This window comes from Asterias amurensis, chromosome 18, assembly GCF_032118995.1.
Source record: "Asterias amurensis chromosome 18, ASM3211899v1".
NCBI lineage: Eukaryota > Metazoa > Echinodermata > Asteroidea > Forcipulatida > Asteriidae > Asterias > Asterias amurensis.
This window is the reverse complement of record NC_092665.1, coordinates 112,031-131,589: the sequence shown is the minus strand read 5'-3', so window position 1 is coordinate 131,589 and position 19,559 is coordinate 112,031. Positions and strand designations below refer to the sequence as shown.

The window sequence follows — 19,559 nt, the reverse complement described above, 5'->3', positions numbered from 1 at the left end:
TGAAACACACTGCCACTTAGCTCAGCGGGAGTGAAGTCTTTCATCGTATGGCATAACTACTCATGGCTTTTTTTTTGCTTCGAGCGTGCCACTATAATAACACGATGTCAGCAGTTTCAGTTTTTGTGCTTAAAGCTCACTGCCAATGTCATTCAGTGTAGCCGTCCATCTTGTACTCTAGCAGCATACCATGCCATAGGCACAGACCTTCTGTCTTGATTAAAAGGTCACTGTCGAGGGAAATCTAGAATAACATTGGTAATGTGCCGGAATTTGCTTACCTCTAAATTGCTGATAATTAAAAACTTCTTTATAAGGAAACACCTAAACTTATCGTTATTGTAAAACTGACTTGCTTTGCCCCGCAGCTCTTGAGGAAATAATTGATTTAATTTACTCGTTCGCCTATATATTATTGTGTAAGACCTAATCAAGATAATTCCTAGCAGAACTCCTATCAAAAACAGTAAATTCATTGTTCTATTCTGCAATAAGTAAGCAAACTTCTTCAGGTTGATCGTACAGGGTGGAAATATCCATAATATTAGACTGACAAAAACGTCAAATAATCGCCAACTGCTATAAACTTATTCCTTTGTATCCTCTGCTTACCAGTTATCACGCTATTATGCCTTTTTCTTTGAATTGGGAAAAAAATAATGATGCCATATATCAACCGATGCCCTAATTATCTTCATTTGTTAATACGAAGTATGCAAACATGTATTAAAACTTGATGGACATTGAAATGTTCACACCACACACCGATCTTGGATGACTTCAACTGGCCCCATTTGTTTTGAGTTTTTCCTGTTTTCACGGCAAACGAGAAAGTATGGTTTCCCGGTGAAGCCATACATGGAAGAAACATCTGCAGTGACTACAAGTGTTCTTTGAGACTCTGTGTATGACTGTATAGCCAGCAGTTGCCTTCATTTTATTCAAAATATTTTTTTATTAAATTTTTAAAACTACCATGGTAACTTGCAAAAAAATTTTAAAAAATAAAAAATATATAAAAAGTGTGAATAATTACTGGCTTCAAAATCTGATTTCTATTTATTTTTTTTCTATTTTTTTTTCTTAATATTTATAATAAAGCGTATAAATAAACAGTGATAATTGAATCAACAAGCTGATGCTTAAATTTTAATATAAATAATAGTATTGATACGAGGGTTACAAAATAAAAATCTCCAAAAATATTAGAAAATGATATAAGGCACAGGCCTTCTTTAAGCCTCGGTATTTTTTTTCAAGAATGCTCAGCAAAACATTCAGTCACATGATTTTGATCATCATGAATTGTGAATTGAAATAGCGTTTGATGAAACTTTTTCGGTGGGCAAATTTTTTTTATATGGCCTCAACATTATGACATATTTGTGTACCTTGTAGAAATGCCTAAAATACCAAACTTTTTGCATTTACAAGTGCAAATTAATGACCAGTGGACCCTTACGTGTTTCTAAGTTTTGGTCAAAGAAGAGGAGACTCTCTGCTTGGCGAATAAAACCACACAATTTTTATCTTGGGACTGTTTACATCACGCACAGAGAGGTAAAAGATTTGCCACGATATTAGGGACACCTCGAAAACAGGACCTCCTACGAATACATGTTATTAATAATGTTTTCTGGACAATGTTATCACACTGTATTGATTGGTGTTGACATGAAATAATGTATCTGAAATGATAAAACTTTGGCATTTCAACAGCTAAGCCTTGCAGTTTGACGGCGTGAGTAAGCGTATTTGTATGGTTGTCTCTGATCAACAGAGGGCGCTGTAACACTTTAGTTGTATGTAACCGACCGTCAACTGCCGACCTTGCCTTGACAGTAGTTGACGCGGAGGCATTGACGTTATAGTGCCCTCTAATAGAGGGCGCTATCACGATATTGTAGAAACCGGGATTTTTTTTCTATGATATTATAGAGGGCGCTGTAACAGCTTTTGTAATTTTTTGACATTTTTATAAAAGTCGTCTGCTTGTTGTAGAGTCGAAAAGAGAGGTAAGAAAACCCTTAATTTTTCCAATGATTGCTCGGTTTTCGAGTCTCAAAATAAGAGTGTATTATCCATATATGATACTAGTTAAGATGAATCCACTTCAGCAGTACTTTTTACTGAAGAGGAGTCATTCTGGAGTGAATAAAAGAATACCAAATCTAGCCACCATCATGTAATACCAACAGTACGTTACTACGTACACAGTATGTACAGTACGTACCTTGTTTTGAACTTCAACAAGCATTAAAGCATGACATTTGGACTGGACCGACTTCATAAAGAAGGGAAGGTATACGTTGGGTCATCACTCCTAAAATTAACAGCAATAATAACTACTTACTTTGTAACTTCAAAGTACAGCAGCTTTCGATATTAGAATAAAGCAGTTTGAGTGAGAGTCATTTTAATTAGGCTCTACTTCAAAATCATAAATTTATATGATATATGAAGTTATCATCAAAAGATCTAGACCTGGTAGCCCTGGAGGAGTCCAACCTGGGCTACAAAAGATCCAGTCACTCAACAGGGATATAGGCCCCTATTGTCACGACTGTACTCGCTTTCCCCATTAAATTTGAATTTATCGGCCGTACTAGTGCCCCAATAGCGAAACCACCATTTTCTATGATTGCTCGTAGTTAAAATAATTGTAACACTAGACTGCCTCTGGCCAGGGTTGTAGCATCAGTATTCAAAACACTGGCGGGGGTTGATTTCAACGAGAAGTGACCACCATTTAGTCCAAGTTTCACGATGTTACGTATCAAACACCCACAAAAAGGATAACCAAATGATCACCATGAGATTGGAATTAATAAAATTGACTTCATAACAAAACTGAGTAAATATTTTCTGGAAAAAAAGGAAAACAAATTATCTGGGGCTGCCCAGTTCCAGCATTAGATCAGACATATCGTCTAGCACCAAAAAACACTGATGGTTATAATGATAAACAGCCAAGTCCCTGTTCATCTTGAAATAGTCAGAAACCTGAGGACATTGTTTCAAATGCCGGCCATGTAAACTTTTTCTTTGTTAAATCTAAATTATTTGTAAAATCAAACAAAGATTTAACCAACTCCTGTTTGTGTTGTTCTCTTGATAGATGTTCCAAAGTCTACCTAGTCATCTTCGCTAATAACTTAAACTCATCACTCTGTGATGCTGATCAGCTGAGGGCGCTCTTTGCATTCCCTGATTCACTCAACGTAACTCAGTTGCATGAAGCTCTGTGTATGGCGTCGTTGGCTCGTTGGAGTATCTGGCAGCTACTAAGGTCTTCAAGCAGATCATGGATGAGGTAGGTCAATTAGGATCGTTTAGAGATGGCAGAGTTTGAAGTAATATGCTGAAGGTTTTTGAAATCTTTGGAGGTAGAACAAAGACAAATAGAACCATCCATCTCTGGTTTAATGTGCCGCCGCTCTACCAAATATTCTTTCTAGCCCTATGTTTGCAGTCTGTCTATTGACAATAGAACCAACAACCTCTTGTTTAATGTGCCGGCGCTCTATCAACTGTTCTATCTAGCTCTATCTTGGCAGTCTCTCTATTGACAACATCTTTGTTATGGATTCTAATCAGAAGCCATGTAACCAAATCTATTCAGTCAGTTTCAGCTGTGGTTTATAAGATTTCAGAATGACAACTCTTGCTCCTTGATTCCCAATTCAGGTTACAGCCTTCCAGCAAGATACCTTCAACATCAGTTCATTTGTTACTGACATAGAGAACCTTCTCAAACATCTAACATCCCTGGGTAATTACAATGTAAACACAAACATCAACCCTGAGCCATTTCTTCCAATACTTCAGATGGACTGGAACCAGGTCATCTCAGAGAGTGCTATTCTGCAGAGACTGGAGTAAGTTGTTTTAAGGTTTGAAAAACTGTGCAATATGTCCAGGTCCCAATTTCATCGAGCTATTAGCTGAACAAAAATGAGTGGGAACCACCTCAACATTATAAACTTCTTGGAATGTTGGCTAGTAACCTATTTTTGCTCAGCAAGATGTTCCTGTGCTTATAGCAGTTTTTTGTGCTTCTGGCTTTATGAGATTATGTTTTGGTTTGAAGTATCATTATGTGAATCACCCGTTTCCAATATGATATTTCTTATCTTATCAAAAGTTGATGAGGTGTAAACTTGTTGTTTGAGTTTACTGACACAAATAACCACAAGAACTTCTTTATCCTGACACATTAGGGTACCTTAAGCAGCAGCTCCACCTAGACACGGATGCCATCACCACCCTGCTGGCCAGTGAACTGACCAGTATTCCCGAAGATGACCGCCACCAGATAGACCAAGTGGCTGAGCTTATCGTTAACATCACCAAGTGCATCAAACTGGATTTGGTTTATTCCGTTCCAGTCTGAGCGGGAAATGGAAAGAGAGGCGCAGAGATAACATATCGATGGCTGTCTGTTCGCAGGTGAGTTATACTTGACTCACTTCAGACAGAAGTCTAATATTTGGATTGGTGGATCAGCTGACGCTGCAAGATTGATCACTCCTGGGAATGAGGTTGACATAATACCCTGGCTCCTACGACTCTTGGAACTGTTTTTGGAACTGTTGGATTGTTTTAATCCCATATAAATGAAGATGTATACAACTAAACATGCATTTGAAAAGAGGGTCACATTTTTGAGCTATTGCTGCAGATCTTGAGAGAATATGTCCACACTGGAAAAATATTCCTTATAATAATTGGAATACACAATCTGTGATGCGTCAAAGATTCAAATTTTGGGGCATATTAAGCTGATATCTTTTCATATAACCACATTACTTCAAAGTGAAATGTTTGTGAAAGTGCTTTAGTTTGTGAAAGTGCTGTAGGTTTCTAGCCAAAGGTTTTCATCAACATTAATTTTAAGAGTGTTTTAATGTAGACTTTCCCTTTGTTGTACTTTCTTATATCAGTGGGGTTTATCTGACATGGCAAAGACATACAAAGATGAAGAAGAAGAAGAAGAAGAAGAAGAAGAAGAAGAAGAAGAAGAAGAGGAAGATGATGATGATCAAGAGGAGGAATATGAAGATGAAGAACTCATCCTTAGAGAGGTAGAGGCTGAGCTAAGGCGTAGAGAAGGAATGGATACAGATGGTGATGAGGTCGCAAGTCAAAGTGTGGACATTTCACTAGAGTCGCTGGAGTTTGAAGAAATTGAAACTGAAGATAGAATGGTGACCAAATAACAGATAACTGATATGAAGGAACAAATCTTTTAAAATAGTTTGCGTAAAGTCCAGAGGCCAATTTCATCAAACTGTTATGCTTGACAAAGTTTATTGCTATAAAGCACAAACTGATTGGGGCACCATTCACAACAAAGTAAACTACAATTGTGACCGGTAATCTTATTCTGTTAAGCAATACTTTTCTGTACTTAGCAAGGGTTTGTGTCGACTGGCCAGTTGATTTGAAAGCTTTTTTAAAGGAACATTACAGAATTGGTAAGAACAAAAGTGTGGGTTGCCGCGTTTGAAGGGACATGAGATAGAAAGAAAGTTTAGCTCATAAATATAACGCGTGTTTATAATGTATGTAATAATTACGCCTTCTATTTACTTATATCTTGAATTGTTTGCTTGGCACAAGTCATAAATGACTTACACATGCTAAATCATAAAGAGATCAAATAATTTTCTTTATTATTCTGCCATAATGTTATAGCCTTTTTAGAGGTCACAAAACAATTTTAACACAATTTCTCCAGAAATTGTTTTTTTAAGCTAGATTTTTCACTTGAGCTTGTTTGTTTCAGTAAACTAAGCATCTGAGTTTGTGTATATCCGTTATTATTCAGTTCTCTAATAACAAACTTTACCTGGCAAGTAGATACATACATGGTGTTACCGCTAACCAAATATATTTTGATACCTCACCATGCAATGCCTCAAATCCTATACATTATTATTCTGTCATTATTCATACCGAATCTTTAACGAAATGTTGTGAGAAAATCATAGGTACCATAAAGAGAGAGCTAGAAAATGTAAACATTGGACACAAAAAAAATGGCAATTTGAATCAGTTTCAGAGATTATACTTGATAATGTTTGCAGAAATGTTATGGGTGCCTTTTATAGTGCTAAAAAGTTAACACCAATTGCTTTGAAAAAAATATAAAAGATTATTCTTAACTCACCTGAATCTTTAGAGAAGAAATTAATTGTATTTAAATAAAACCATGGCGACTAAAAGAAATATTAATCTTGTGATATTTTAATAACACTTTATGAATAAACATCATCATTACATTCTACAATACTTCTAAATTTGAATTAAAAAAGAAATCGTTTTGTATAACAATTATTGCACTCTTGCTGGCTGGGTGATGCCATAATAAAGTCAAATATTATTTGAACCATCAATTTTTGAGAAAACTATGTTGACTATTAGGGCCAGTTCTTGTTGAATCATTTTAAGCGGCCATTTTGAATCACATTTCATTTTATTTTATTGAAACTTCAGGCTCTTTTTCGAAATAAATTAAAAGATGGCTATAGACCAATAATCATCAAAACAATGAAATTCGAAAACCTCCCGTTGTTAATTAAAAAGTATAAGTATACAATAATTGTCATGATAGTAAGATCTACAGCCAGCTCACCACCCCCATCCCCCCCCCCCCCCCCCCACCCCCTAACGAAACAAGTTATACACAATGTTGGTAGGCCTACTGAGGACGGTCTATTTTCATTAAAGGCAGTGGACACTATTGGTAATTACTCAAAATAATTATTAGCATAAAACCTTTCTTGGTGACAAGTAATGGGGAGAGGTTGATAGTATAAAACATTGTGAGAAACGGCTCCCTCTGAAGTGCCATAGTTTTCGAGAAAGAAGTAATTTTCCACGAATTTGATTTTGAGACCTCAGATTTAGAATTTGAGGTCTCGAAATCAAGCATCTGAAAGCACATAACTTCATGTGACCGAGTGAGCTCAAATTTTCACAGGTTTGTTATTCTATGCATAATGTTGAGATACACCAACTGTGAAGGCTAGTCTTTGACAACTACAATATTGTCCACTGCCTTTAAGCCTGAAAGCAATAAAAACGTGCTAAGCACAACAATTTCAGGCTTAGCAGAAACAGGGCACCACCCAGTCTGTCACATTGCCTTTAACTTCCATTTAGGCTGGTACCCAACTGATAATTTCCCCAAGTTAATAAATTTTGCTGAGCGGCATTGTCTGCTTAGCAGCTTCAAAAAAGGTAGACCTTGATTGGCCTTACCGTTATAAAGTTATGGGCAAACAAAAGGGCGCACTTGTTTCACTCTTACCAACATACAGAGAATGCACTTATTTTGCCCCCAATTTGTTGCTCCATCTTTTTGTTTTAGTGAGGTCGAGCCGGAAGCGAGGTTAACAGATTTGAATAATTAATTTTCTCAAAAATGTTTTTATTGTTATTGTTTGTATTGTTTAGCTTAGCAGAGAAACTGGCTAAGCAGTTAATTCTGGCGACCCCGCCCGTCCTACGCATTGGCTATTAAATCAAGTAAAACAAAAATTGTTGTAATTGTTACCAATAATTATTTTGTAAAGCATGTAAGCACAACAAAATTGCTAATAAGCACAGACAAATCTTACTGAGCACAAACAGGGCCCATTTGCATAGAAGTGCTAAGCACAAAAAAAGGAGCTACGCACAACATAAAAATGCATACAGAATAAGTTACCATAACAAACCATGTCACGTGTATATCCTGCTTGTTTCTGCTAAGCATAAAATAATCATTTAATAAAATGCTTTTACTGCTTAAAGAAGGCAGTGTTATGTTTGGCCTAGATAAACATCCAAAACCTCATAAAGTTTTCACTGGTGCCACTCATTTTTTTTTGCTCACTGATCATGATGCTACAAAGCGAACTAGATTTTTTTGTTTTGTGCTTAACCTTACATTTTGTTGAAATGAAAATAAAATAATGCGACAAGCTAGCTATTATTGTGAATAAAGGAAATTAAAATGAGGCAACTAGCTTTCTGTTCGTGTTTATTGCGAAATAACATAACCATGCATTATATTTAAAAATATTGTTACGGCTTTTTTTAATGACAAGACAACGCTCATAGTGGATTGCGGTCGATATAGTTTTTTTACTAGGCTGAAGGTCACCCCTAATAGTTATTAGACAATAATTAGAGAACTAAGTTTCCCATTGTGAGACGTCTTATTTCAAATTTGTAGTCAAATTTAGGTTCCAATTAAACAAATCAAGGGGCCTTTTGAAACAATTATTTTAATAACTTATTTATTAAACTTCCCATTTTGTCACAAAAGTCTGAATAACGGGGGAGTTGAGACCGTCTTGGGGTGACTGAATCTTTCGCCACCCGTTTAAGTTTATGGAGTGCGCCCTCTATAGTTTAGATTTAGGTAGGCAAAGAAGAGGGGAATTTTGACGTTGGTAATCGTTGATATTTTTATCTGCAAACTTCAGGCAAAAATGTCTCATTCAAGCCTATACAAAGGATTTATGTCAATGTGGATGTTCGACAGAGGATGACCGGAGATATCAAGGTATGTTTTGGAGTGATATGTTGAGAACCACGCATTTCCTGATACGTTTATGTTTGCATAATGGCATGTTTTGATTTTTACGAGGAGACGACCTAACTACATGATCATACTACCCTGACAGGTGGTGCCCGACTACGGCGACAGTCTGGCTATAGCATGGTGGTGGGTGTCGTAGTTATACGTGTATGGGATACGTGTACAGACATCAGACAAACATTTACGAATGTGTACATGTTTTTGTCTCTGCTTACAGAAGATTTTCCCATGTGTTATTTGCTCCATAATAAACAGTAGACTTGGGATTATTTGTTTACTGTTACTAATACTAGTGTTACTGTTAGTTAGTGTTATCAGTTATGAATATGAGTTAAGTTTCCATCAGTACCCCGTCCCCCCACCACCCCCTAAATCCCATCAATACTGATCTGTACTTTTCTAGGTTCCTCGTCCTCTGACCACCACGGTTTACACTGCTGAGAATTTAGGTCAAGGATCATAATCACTGGAGCTATAGCCCCCATTTTTTGTGGCCAAGATATGAAAGGGTACAAATTTCGCTCAAACATAGTACAGATAACTAGTACATGTTTCACTCTGGCCCTTTTCGGTCGCGGCTTTATTGAGCTTTGCAGCTTTTTCTACCTCCGTGGTAATGCTAAGCTAAAAAAGTTAGAACTTCGTTTATTTTCCGGGGTCAAGGTGTTTTGAGAAACGTTATTTTTTTAAAGTGATAACTGTTTTGAGAAACTTTTCTATTTGAGAGTCGATTTTTGTTTTTAAAGGTGTTTCGCAGAAACATGATTGTTTTCAAAGATATTTTTTGTTTTTAAAGGTATTTTTTAGAAACATAACTGTTGTTTTAGGTGTTTCAGACAAACTATTAATTTAAGGTGTTTTAGAAACTTAACATATTTTATAAGTTTTTGAGAAACATAATTGTTTGCCAGTGAAGTGTATTAAATAATAATTTTTTTTAACAAAAATGTTGTCTACCATTTTTTGCTTGTAAAACTGAGTGGTTTTTTTTTACCAAAATATTCTTCAGCATCAAACTTTATACAAAATCTATAAAAATATTTGCTGGCTTTCACTTTATTACTGTTTTTCCTTTTTTTAATTGGGTAACTATTTTTGATTACTAGTGTGCTGTTGTTCCTGCTCAAGGTCAATCAAGCGTCATGCTACAGTGGGAACATCTTCATTACATCTTAAACATGGTGAGTAAACATGATATGCAAGTACATATATCCTGATCATTATTGCTTGGCTGTGAGTTTGTTGAGGACAATCTTCCTTTAGTCACTTGACCATGTATTATTATGGCAGTTGTATCTTCACTTGAGGCAGACGTCTTTCTTGTCCAATTGTTACCTTTTAAATGCTGAAACCAATCACTACAACATTCTTTAACTTTCCCAATATGTATTCAGGGTCATTGTACATAAACTTTATCAGGGGTCAACTGTTTCCCCGGTTACCTATCAAACTGTGTTTATCCCTGGATAAAAATGTTTTGTTGTGATACATGTAATTTCAAAAGTCCAATCATTTCTAACCTTAACCAAATTTTCAAATCTAATTGAAACCCCATTTTCAACACCCCCCTCAAAAAATAGATAAAAGTGAAGTTTAAAACAAAACTCTTTTATTACAGTGAATGCATCTGAGAAACACAAATTTCTTTTTAATTTGATTTTGTTTCCCCGTTTTGTTCAATTTGAACAATTTACTCTTGAAGAAACATTTTTTTTTTCTCTCTTGGTTTTGTACACATTTTTGGCGGTTTATAAGTATGACAAACATAATTATTTTCTGCATACACAACTCAAATACTTATTGGGGAAATAAATATTTTTGTATGTCAAATTCGTTTGCTGTAGTTGAAACTGTAAAATATTTATTATTGAGCAATGTATTGTTTGTTGTTGGGTATCATTTATTGGACAGCTTGATTAACTTTTATGTGCTTGATTATGAGAAACTTGTCATAAATTTTTAAGAAACAAGTTTTTTTTAAAAGTTTGTTGGAACACTAGTTTTAGCAGTTATAAATGGCGAATATAGTCGAAAAATTGTTCATTCACACAACAGGGCCCAATTTCATGGCTCTGCTCACCCTAAGTGAAAAATTGGCAATTGCGGAAGCAGGAAAGAAGGGAATCTTGCCTTGTGTGATTGTGTACTCCACATTACTAGACATTCTTTGCTTACACAGCAAGCACTGAAATTCCGGGCCTGCCCTGCAAGCGAAGAATAGTGAAGCACAGAATTTGCAGTAAGCAGTCATTTAAAGCCTTTTTGAGGTATGGCGGATGTGATAGGAGTGTTCTGTTTGGTTAGGGTGTATTACAGACGAATTTACCAAAACCTTATAGTGTTGTAGTATTGTGTCCATATCTCAAAATGGCATATGAAGGTTCGCCCAGGAAAGTTTACTTAGGATATCATTTATGACATTTTTATTGACACTATTTTTGTGGTTTTCATTTTTGTGTGCAGGTCAGACATCCAATTCTAAATATGGGCAGTGATGTTTGATTCCAACGTTGACATCCGCTTGTGATTCCTACATGGGGCAGCTATGTTTGGATTCCTACCGACAGCAACATCTGATTCCTACATCGACAGCAACATCTGATTCCTAAATGGACAGCAATGTCAGATTCCTACATGGACAGTAACATTTGGATTCCACATGGACAGCAACGGCTGATTCCTATGGACAGAGCGACGTTTGGATTCCTACATGGACAGCAACGGCTGATTCGTATGGACAGTGACATCTGGATTCGTACATGGACAGCTTCTTAAGGATTCTTATATGGACAGCAACATCTGGTTCCGAAATGGACAGCAACATCGCTGATTCCCACATTGACAATGTTTAGCACAGATCTGTGTGTGCAAACTGTTTAGTAAAGAGAATCTTAAAAAAAACAAAAAAAAACAGCAATTTCAGACTTAATATGGTTCAATTAAAGGCACTGGACACAGTTTTGTCAAAGACCAGTGTTTGCACTTGGTGTATCACAACTATGCATAAAGTAACAAATTTGTACAACTTTTGTGCACTCAGATAGTCATCAAAGTTGCAATAAAAATAATGACAGAAAAAATCTTTTGCTGCATGCACTAAGTGTGCTTCCAATGCATAATACAAGGCTTCAGGTCTGTTAATTTTTGATATTTGAGTGAAAAATTACCACTTTTGCAATAACTTCATTACTCCAAAAGAATTCACACACAAAAATATCCATAATCTAGGAGTGTGTGTTTACAGTTTGGTGGATAATTTAAACAAAGTACTGTACTCGGGTTTTTGAGAAGACAAGTGTTATTTGATCAATCAATAATAAGTAATCAAACTTTTCTTATTTAGTTATCCATATCAAACTTGAGTTATAATCAAACGCAGTTTTAGGACTTTGAAATGGTTAGTATTATTTGATGTAAATAATTTACTGGTAAAAAGCTGATAATAGAAATTCTAGATTTAATTAAAAATGAACGATTGACGTGGAGACTTTATTGTAATTTTGTGCAATATTAAAACTGTTCATTATTATGACTGTAATAAATAAAAATGGTACACTATTAATCTAAACCTGTTTTTGTCTGATTGTCATTATTTTGTTGCCAAACCTGTATTTATTTGTTTAAAAGCTTTATTTGACTTCATAAAACGAAACAAACATGTGCACATAAGGCAATCTCAGCTTATTCAAATTTTATTTAAAAAATATATATATATATATATTTTGTTATTAAAAACAAAAAAGACAAACAAGTTTATGTTTCCATGTAGCCGAGTAGGCTATTGATTGATAGTCTTGATTCAAGTATTTTCTTGAGAGAGAGCGCGCCCTCTTGTGGCAATATTAATTGATTTGGCACTATTAATGACATATTAATTAATGTCGCCACAAGAGGGCGCACTTTCTACGACTGAATCGCTACCCTGTATATATGCGTATAATACATGCGTGTACACCAGATTTCGTTCTAATGTTTACCACATCAAAATTTTTTTTTCCAACCCGGAAGACGCCATAGCCTAGCGGATAAGGAGACGGCTTTGGAGGACTACACTGGAGACATCGATGCGGGTTCGAGCCCCGGCCAGGACACCACCCACATGGAGACACCAGAGGAACGCCCACGGACCCCGGACCACGACGAGGAGGCAACATGGCGGAGATACACCAGAGGGGAGGCGTGGACCCGGAGAGAGAGAGAGGGGGGAGCGGTGGACCGGGTAGGAAGGAGAGTGGAGGCGAGATTTTTTTTTTTATTAAATTTTATTTAATTTTAATAAAAAAAATAAAAATAAAAAAAAATTAACGGTGAATGATTTTCTTAAAATCGCCTGAAACGTACGCTCGTTAATTTTTTTTATTTTCCATTAAAGAAAATCCAAAATTGTAAAAACTTGCAAAAATCACCACTAATTTTTTTTTTTGGTAATTCATTTTCTTAAAATCGCCTGAAACGCATGCTCGTTAATTTTTACATGAATATTTTTTTTTTGCCTAAAAAACTCTAAAAAAACACTGAAAATTACAAAACTGGAGAGTCAAAACGCTTCAAAACACCCTTAAAACAGTACAGGAAACACTACAGAGTGTCTTATTAACATTCTACAAGTAATACGTATTCTGGTGACAAAAATATTCACAGGAAAGTGTTTTTTTCAATAAATAATTGCCTATATAACTCTAAAAACGGCACTTAGTGTAAATTGTACATGCTGTAACTCTTATTTACAATAACTTAAATGCACAGAACACACGTTCATGACTTCTAACCTTCAAACTTCTTATTTTTTAGTGTAACAGATAGTATGCTTCGCTTTCCTGTGAATTCCGAAGCTGTCTTATTTAATTAGCTTGTTTAAAAAGGGTCTTTTTATACACAATATAAGCTATATTAAACAAGTGTGTGAAGAAATTAGTCTGGTACCTACATTAAGAATAGTGTTGTAAAAGCACTAAGAGACAGGAAGCCAGACTTCCAAACTGTTGCTAAAAATTGTATGGAAGCTTAGAACGACCATCTGCATTGACAAAATTCCAAGTTAAACACATCAAAGAAATCTAAAAAAATTAGATAACTCTGTATTTTAGGGTTCTTATGTATTTGCAGAATCTACTTTTCAAGATAAAATGGTGGAAAGATACAATACAGAACTTTAAGTACTAAGCATAAAACTTTATGGACATGCAGATGTTCACTCTAAGTTTCCATATATTTGCATTCTGTTTAAAACTTAGGACCCTGCTCAATTTGTACAAGGTTTTACAGTTAAATATCATCACGTGTAATACAAATACATCTTTTACCACATAATAAAAACCAAACTAAGCATTTAAAACATGTTTTAACTCTAACTGACCTGTGTAAAAATTATGTTCACTTTACATTAACCATGCATACGTACAACGAGATTGCATGACTTTTTACTCTTTGATTTCTGCATTTCATTACCCATTCTTCAGGCCTGATGCTTCATTCTTGTAAGGGGAAGGCTGTTTCTCAGTAAAACGCAAGAGTAAGTAGGAAATTTGAATAAGTACCGGACCATTTTGGGCACCAAGGCAATGACGAAGACCGAGTGCATGGAGGCAATTGCAGTGTAATTTGTCTCCGCAAAGTATCAGGCCTGATGATTCAAAGAAGTTATAAAATGTCTCGACTATATCGAGCAATGTTTTTACTTCATGACATAAACAGCCACATATGGCCCAACATGGTAAAGATCTGTTTACGCAGTACACTTTACTTTGGTTTAAATTCATAGCTTTTGAATAAAATATAAACTTTGTCAAGTTGAAAACAGTAAAGACTGATGTCTGAGTGGTTTTTTAAGAGTCCATTTGTAACCAGATCTTTTTACCACAATTTAAAACTCACTACGTGAGACGTACCTTAACATCTTAGTATGGAATGAATCACAAAGTTGAACTGAATTAGCTTGAGACGCTGAGAAGATGACGTATTTGAAGTCATGACGAGGCAGCATCTCACAGGCTCTCTTCAGTCAGGCTAGCGCATCTTTCATACCCTGGCTTGTCGTCATCTTGGGTGTTCTATAAACAAGTTCACAAGATAAAATTAATGCTCATGAATTATATGTCAAGAGAAAACATTGTACACAGATGTAATTAAGTTTATAGAAGGGGCTGATGATTGGTGGATCCAGATTGGCAGAAAAGTGTTTTACATCTCAAGGGATGTTCATATTGGGGACAGGTCAAGAACAGCAGATGAGTGGTGAGCAAGGATACAGAATGTTACAGAATCATAATGGCGACAAGTTTAGAAAAACAAACCAAGTGTTTTGTACCTAAGCAATACAGATTTGAAGTACAAGGGGTAATAATATTGACGATGGGTCTAGAAAAACAGAGTAAGCATTTTGCACCTTCGGCATTGACACAGATTGAAAAGTACTAGAGGTAGGCTAAGGATGGGTTTAAATAACAGTCGACAAGTGGAAACAGCTTTAAAGTCGAACCGTGTTTATAATTCTAACAATAAAATTTAAGCCTACAAGAAGCTTCATAGCCATTTTAGCATTGTAAGACTGAAAACTAATTGAATTATACTATTGAATAAACAGTAGCCTATCACTTTCTTCAAATGATTTTCCTCTAGCAAATTATCAAGCCCTGACTCCTTCACTGTCAGTGCGGCAACCACCACTCGGCTGCTGACACCCCCCCCCCACCCCTGGTACGTTGGGTGGGGTGGGTCTTAGAATGGCAGCCAAGGGGGTGCATGGGATTGATGCAGATTTGAAGTAGAAGGGGTAAAATGTTGGGGGCGGGTCCTGAATGGCAGACAAGGGGGGTGCATAGGATTGTTACAGTTTTGAAGTAGAAGGGGTAAAATGTTTGGGGTGGGTCCTGAATGGCAGACAAGGGGTGCATAGGATTGATACAGATTTGACGTAGAATGGGGTAAAATGTTGGGGGTGGGTCCTGAATGGCAGAAAAGTGGGGTGCATAGGATTGATACATATTTGAAGTAGAAGGGGAAAAATGTTGGGGGGCGGGTCCTGAATGGCAGACAAGTGGGGTGCATAGGATTGATAGAGATTTGAAATAGAAGGGGTAAAATGTTAGGGGTGGGTCCTAAATGGCAGAAAAGGGGGTGCTTAGGATTGATACAGATTTGAAGTGAAGGGGTAACATGTTGGGGTGAATCCTGAAACAAATGGCTGAAGAGTGGGATGCTTATTTTAAATTAATACTTTAAGATCGCCCAAAACATTTTCACCAGAAAACATCTTCATTGTGAGAGGCTTAAAGCACCTCCATGCTTAAAGCCCTCTCTGTTTTGAGCAGTTTTTAATGAGTGGCATTATAGACAAACTGTCGGAGTTGACCTACATTCCAGTTTGGTAAAAAATGCTATCATGGCCTAAGATACACATTTGAAGTAGATGGGTAACATGTTGGAGGCGGATCCTGAATGGCAGACAAGGGGGGTGCATAGGATTGTTACAGATTTGAAGTAGAAGGGGTAAAATGTTTGGGGTGGGTCCTGAATGGCAGACAAGGGGTGCATAGGATTGATACAGATTTGACGTAGAATGGGGTAAAATGTTGGGGGTGGGTCCTGAATGGCAGAAAAGTGGGGTGCATAGGATTGATACATATTTGAAGTAGAAGGGGAAAAATGTTGGGGGGCGGGTCCTGAATGGCAGACAAGTGGGGTGCATAGGATTGATAGAGATTTGAAATAGAAGGGGTAAAATGTTAGGGGTGGGTCCTAAATGGCAGAAAAGGGGGTGCTTAGGATTGATACAGATTTGAAGTGAAGGGGTAACATGTTGGGGTGAATCCTGAAACAAATGGCTGAAGAGTGGGATGCTTATTTTAAATTAATACTTTAAGATCGCCCAAAACATTTTCACCAGAAAACATCTTCATTGTGAGAGGCTTAAAGCACCTCCATGCTTAAAGCCCTCTCTGTTTTGAGCAGTTTTTAATGAGTGGCATTATAGACAAACTGTCGGAGTTGACCTACATTCCAGTTTGGTAAAAAATGCTATCATGGCCTAAGATACACATTTGAAGTAGATGGGTAACATGTTGGAGGCGGATCCTTAAAGGCAGGGAAGTGGGGTGCATATTTCGGGTTGATACTTAAGTTCTTCTAAAAAATAAAAATTTTATTTTTCACTGCTGCTCCAATATTGTTTTTTAGTTTTGTTACAGGAGCATATACATTTTCCTAGATAATATAGACTGTAAGCATTGCTCTTGTTTGAGCAGTCTTTAATTGTAGACATAGGGAGTGGACCTAGTCAACTTTGGTTACAAATGCTTTGGATTTAAAAACGTGCATTTTCATTCTTAATTTTTTTGTAAAAAGCTCAGACAAGAAACTGTTTTTTTTTTAAGTATGCAGTCCTGATGTACAGATTTGTAGTAGAAGGGGTAACTTGTTGGAGGCGGATCTTAAAAAGCAGGAAAGTGGGGTGCAATTTTTGGATACAGACTTTTTTGTTCACTGCTGCTTCAATATTCTTTGTAATGTTCTTTTAAAGGAACACGTTGCCTTGGATCGGTCGAGTTGGTCTTTGAAAAGCGTTTGTAACCGTTTTTTTATAAAATGCATATGGGTAGAAAGATGTTGTAAAAGTAGAATACAATGATCCACACAAACATGCCTCGAAATTGCACGGTTTTCCTTTTACCTCGTCAACTAACACGGTCGGCCATTTATGGGAGTCAAATTTTTGACTCCCATAAATGGCCGACCGTATTAGTTCGCACAGTAAAAGGAAAACCACGCAATTTCGAGGCAAACTTGTGTGGATCATTGTATTCTACTTTTAAAACATCTTTCCAACCATATGCATTTTATAAAAAAAGGTTACAAACGCATTTTATAGACCAACTCGTCCGATCCAAGGCAACGTGTTCCTTTAAACAATGTTTCACTCAAACATCTAGGCCCTAACAATCAACATTTTCATATTAATTTGAGCAGTTTGCTAATTTTGGGTCAAAAAGTGGCCTCCTTCTTTCTTGTAAAAAAAAGCCATAACAAGAAACTGTTTTTTTTTATATTTAAGTATGCACATGTATAGGCCTAAGGAAGTAGAAGGGGTATTATCTTTAATTTATAAAAGGAGATCTCCTCCTTCTTTCTTGTAAAAATACTAAGAAAAAAAGAGAAACTGTTTTTTAAGTTTGTAGGCCTGTAGAGAATGGGCAAGATATTTGGGGTGTGGCCACAATGGCAGACAAGTGGGGGATGGGAATGATATGCTTTTAAAGTTGAAGGGGTAACATGTTTGGGACAGGTCCAGATGGCAAACAAAAGGTATCCATGCATAATGGAATACAAATATTAGAAGGGTTACCTTTGGGGCGGGGGGGGGGGGGGGGTTCCAAAATATCAACTTTTGGAGATCTTGTAAGTTAGGATTGTGGAGACATCCAGGTTTACTGGAAGTGGTTGGAGAAGGGTAAAATATAGCAAGGGTGAGGGGCTTGATGTGTCAGGGGCGTGGCTTAAGATTGGCAGAATAGAGGGGTCACGGCATTTCTAGGTTGACAAAGCAGATGGTTGATTTCTAAAATAGGTACCCCTTGATGAGAGTATAACTTTTGAGAACTCACCATTATTGCAAATGGTAGATTGTGGTTCAAAACTGATGAGGTGGGACTGCTAGTTGTCGTAATCGTAAAATGAACAATCCAGAGCAATGTGATCCATCTGGAGAAAAAAAAGCAAATAAAATAAAATAATACCCTTTAATACAGAGTCAATGTTTAACATTTCTTTTCCAATTTTGTTGGAGGTGATGGGAAAGGCAGGGGGAGGGGGAAGGGCAGGGTAGGAAGGGGGGTGCTGTCAAAAAGAACCCAAAGAAGAAAAGTAGAATTTTGACTGCTTACTGAGCAAGGCCATCTTCATTTTTTATTTCATAAAATCTTATGAAGTCTTTTAAACAAGTTTGTAAAAGAGGGGCACCAAGGAAAATAAAAAATAATTGGTCTGATTTGTTTTTGTTTCATAGTCATCTGATCACAAAACACAAAATAATCATAAACGATGCAGACGTTCCCGAATTAGTTTGAGGTAAAATGTGTCTTGTAAAAAGGTACAAAGTGTCTTATCTTAACAAGGTACAAAGTGTCCAAGGTACGAAGTGTCAAAAGTCACTTCGTAAGGCCTACCTTTGCAAAAGGTAGGAAGTGTCCAGGGTACGAATGGAAAAGGTGTAATACAATAAGTCTGCTGCTGACATCAGTTGCTCAGGTTACCTCACTTAAAAATAAGTTTAACTAAGTGAAATTAGAGTTTAATTACCTTGATTGTATCATCATCATGTAGAGGATCATTCATAGATATCTACATCTATCCAGCTACTTGTCAAAGCCTGTCATTATGTGAGAACATGATGAAGTTGCCAATGCCACCAAACCATCGTCGTCCTGCCTGTCGTCCATCACACAGCATTCACTCATCAATGATACTGGCAGTTTAAAAGTAGACGCACAGTAGGCTACACTCAGTGTGCACGACGAAGGACATGAGGACGAGAAGTGTCTAGTCTAGTCTTTCAGTTTTCACTACCTACCACAGTCACCAAGAAATGTATGCATGATTCTTAGCTTTGGAGTAATCCTCAAGACTTATGAAAAGCCACATTTTATAAGAAGAGTCGTTGTAGATATGGTTCAAACCAGACATTTTGTTGAATTACTCAGCTGTCATCGCTCGTCGAACGTAAACATTGCCTCCATTATTATTAATAGCACGCTGCATTACGTCATAGTTTCCTACAATTGAACTATGGAGGGCGCACTCCATAAAAATAAAAAAAATCAGAAAGTTTTTTATTTATTTTTGATGCGTAAAAGTAATGAAACCTTTCTTTTCACAATATAATTGGTTGTTTCTTTAAACACCCAACTGTTGACCCACATTGTCCTCAAATAAGGAAACAGGTCGTCTTGTCAAACGACTTCAACAACTTTTA

At 36.6% G+C, this 19,559-nt stretch overlaps 2 long non-coding RNA genes across 2 annotated transcripts; one reads left to right on the top strand and one right to left on the bottom strand.

Moving 5' to 3' along the window:
* Window positions 1-8,418: 8,418 nt before the first annotated feature.
* On the top strand, window positions 8,419-12,138 carry LOC139950745 (uncharacterized). The gene is made up of 3 exons (XR_011787698.1): window positions 8,419-8,557; window positions 9,700-9,774; window positions 11,057-12,138. It is a non-coding gene; the product is annotated as an uncharacterized lncRNA (long non-coding RNA).
* A 231-nt stretch (window positions 12,139-12,369) lies between these two features.
* LOC139950520 (uncharacterized) lies at window positions 12,370-19,314 on the bottom strand. The gene is made up of 3 exons (XR_011787667.1): window positions 18,887-19,314; window positions 18,193-18,289; window positions 12,370-14,643 (listed from the first exon to the last, which is right to left on the bottom strand). It is a non-coding gene; the product is annotated as an uncharacterized lncRNA (long non-coding RNA).
* Window positions 19,315-19,559: the final 245 nt, after the last annotated feature.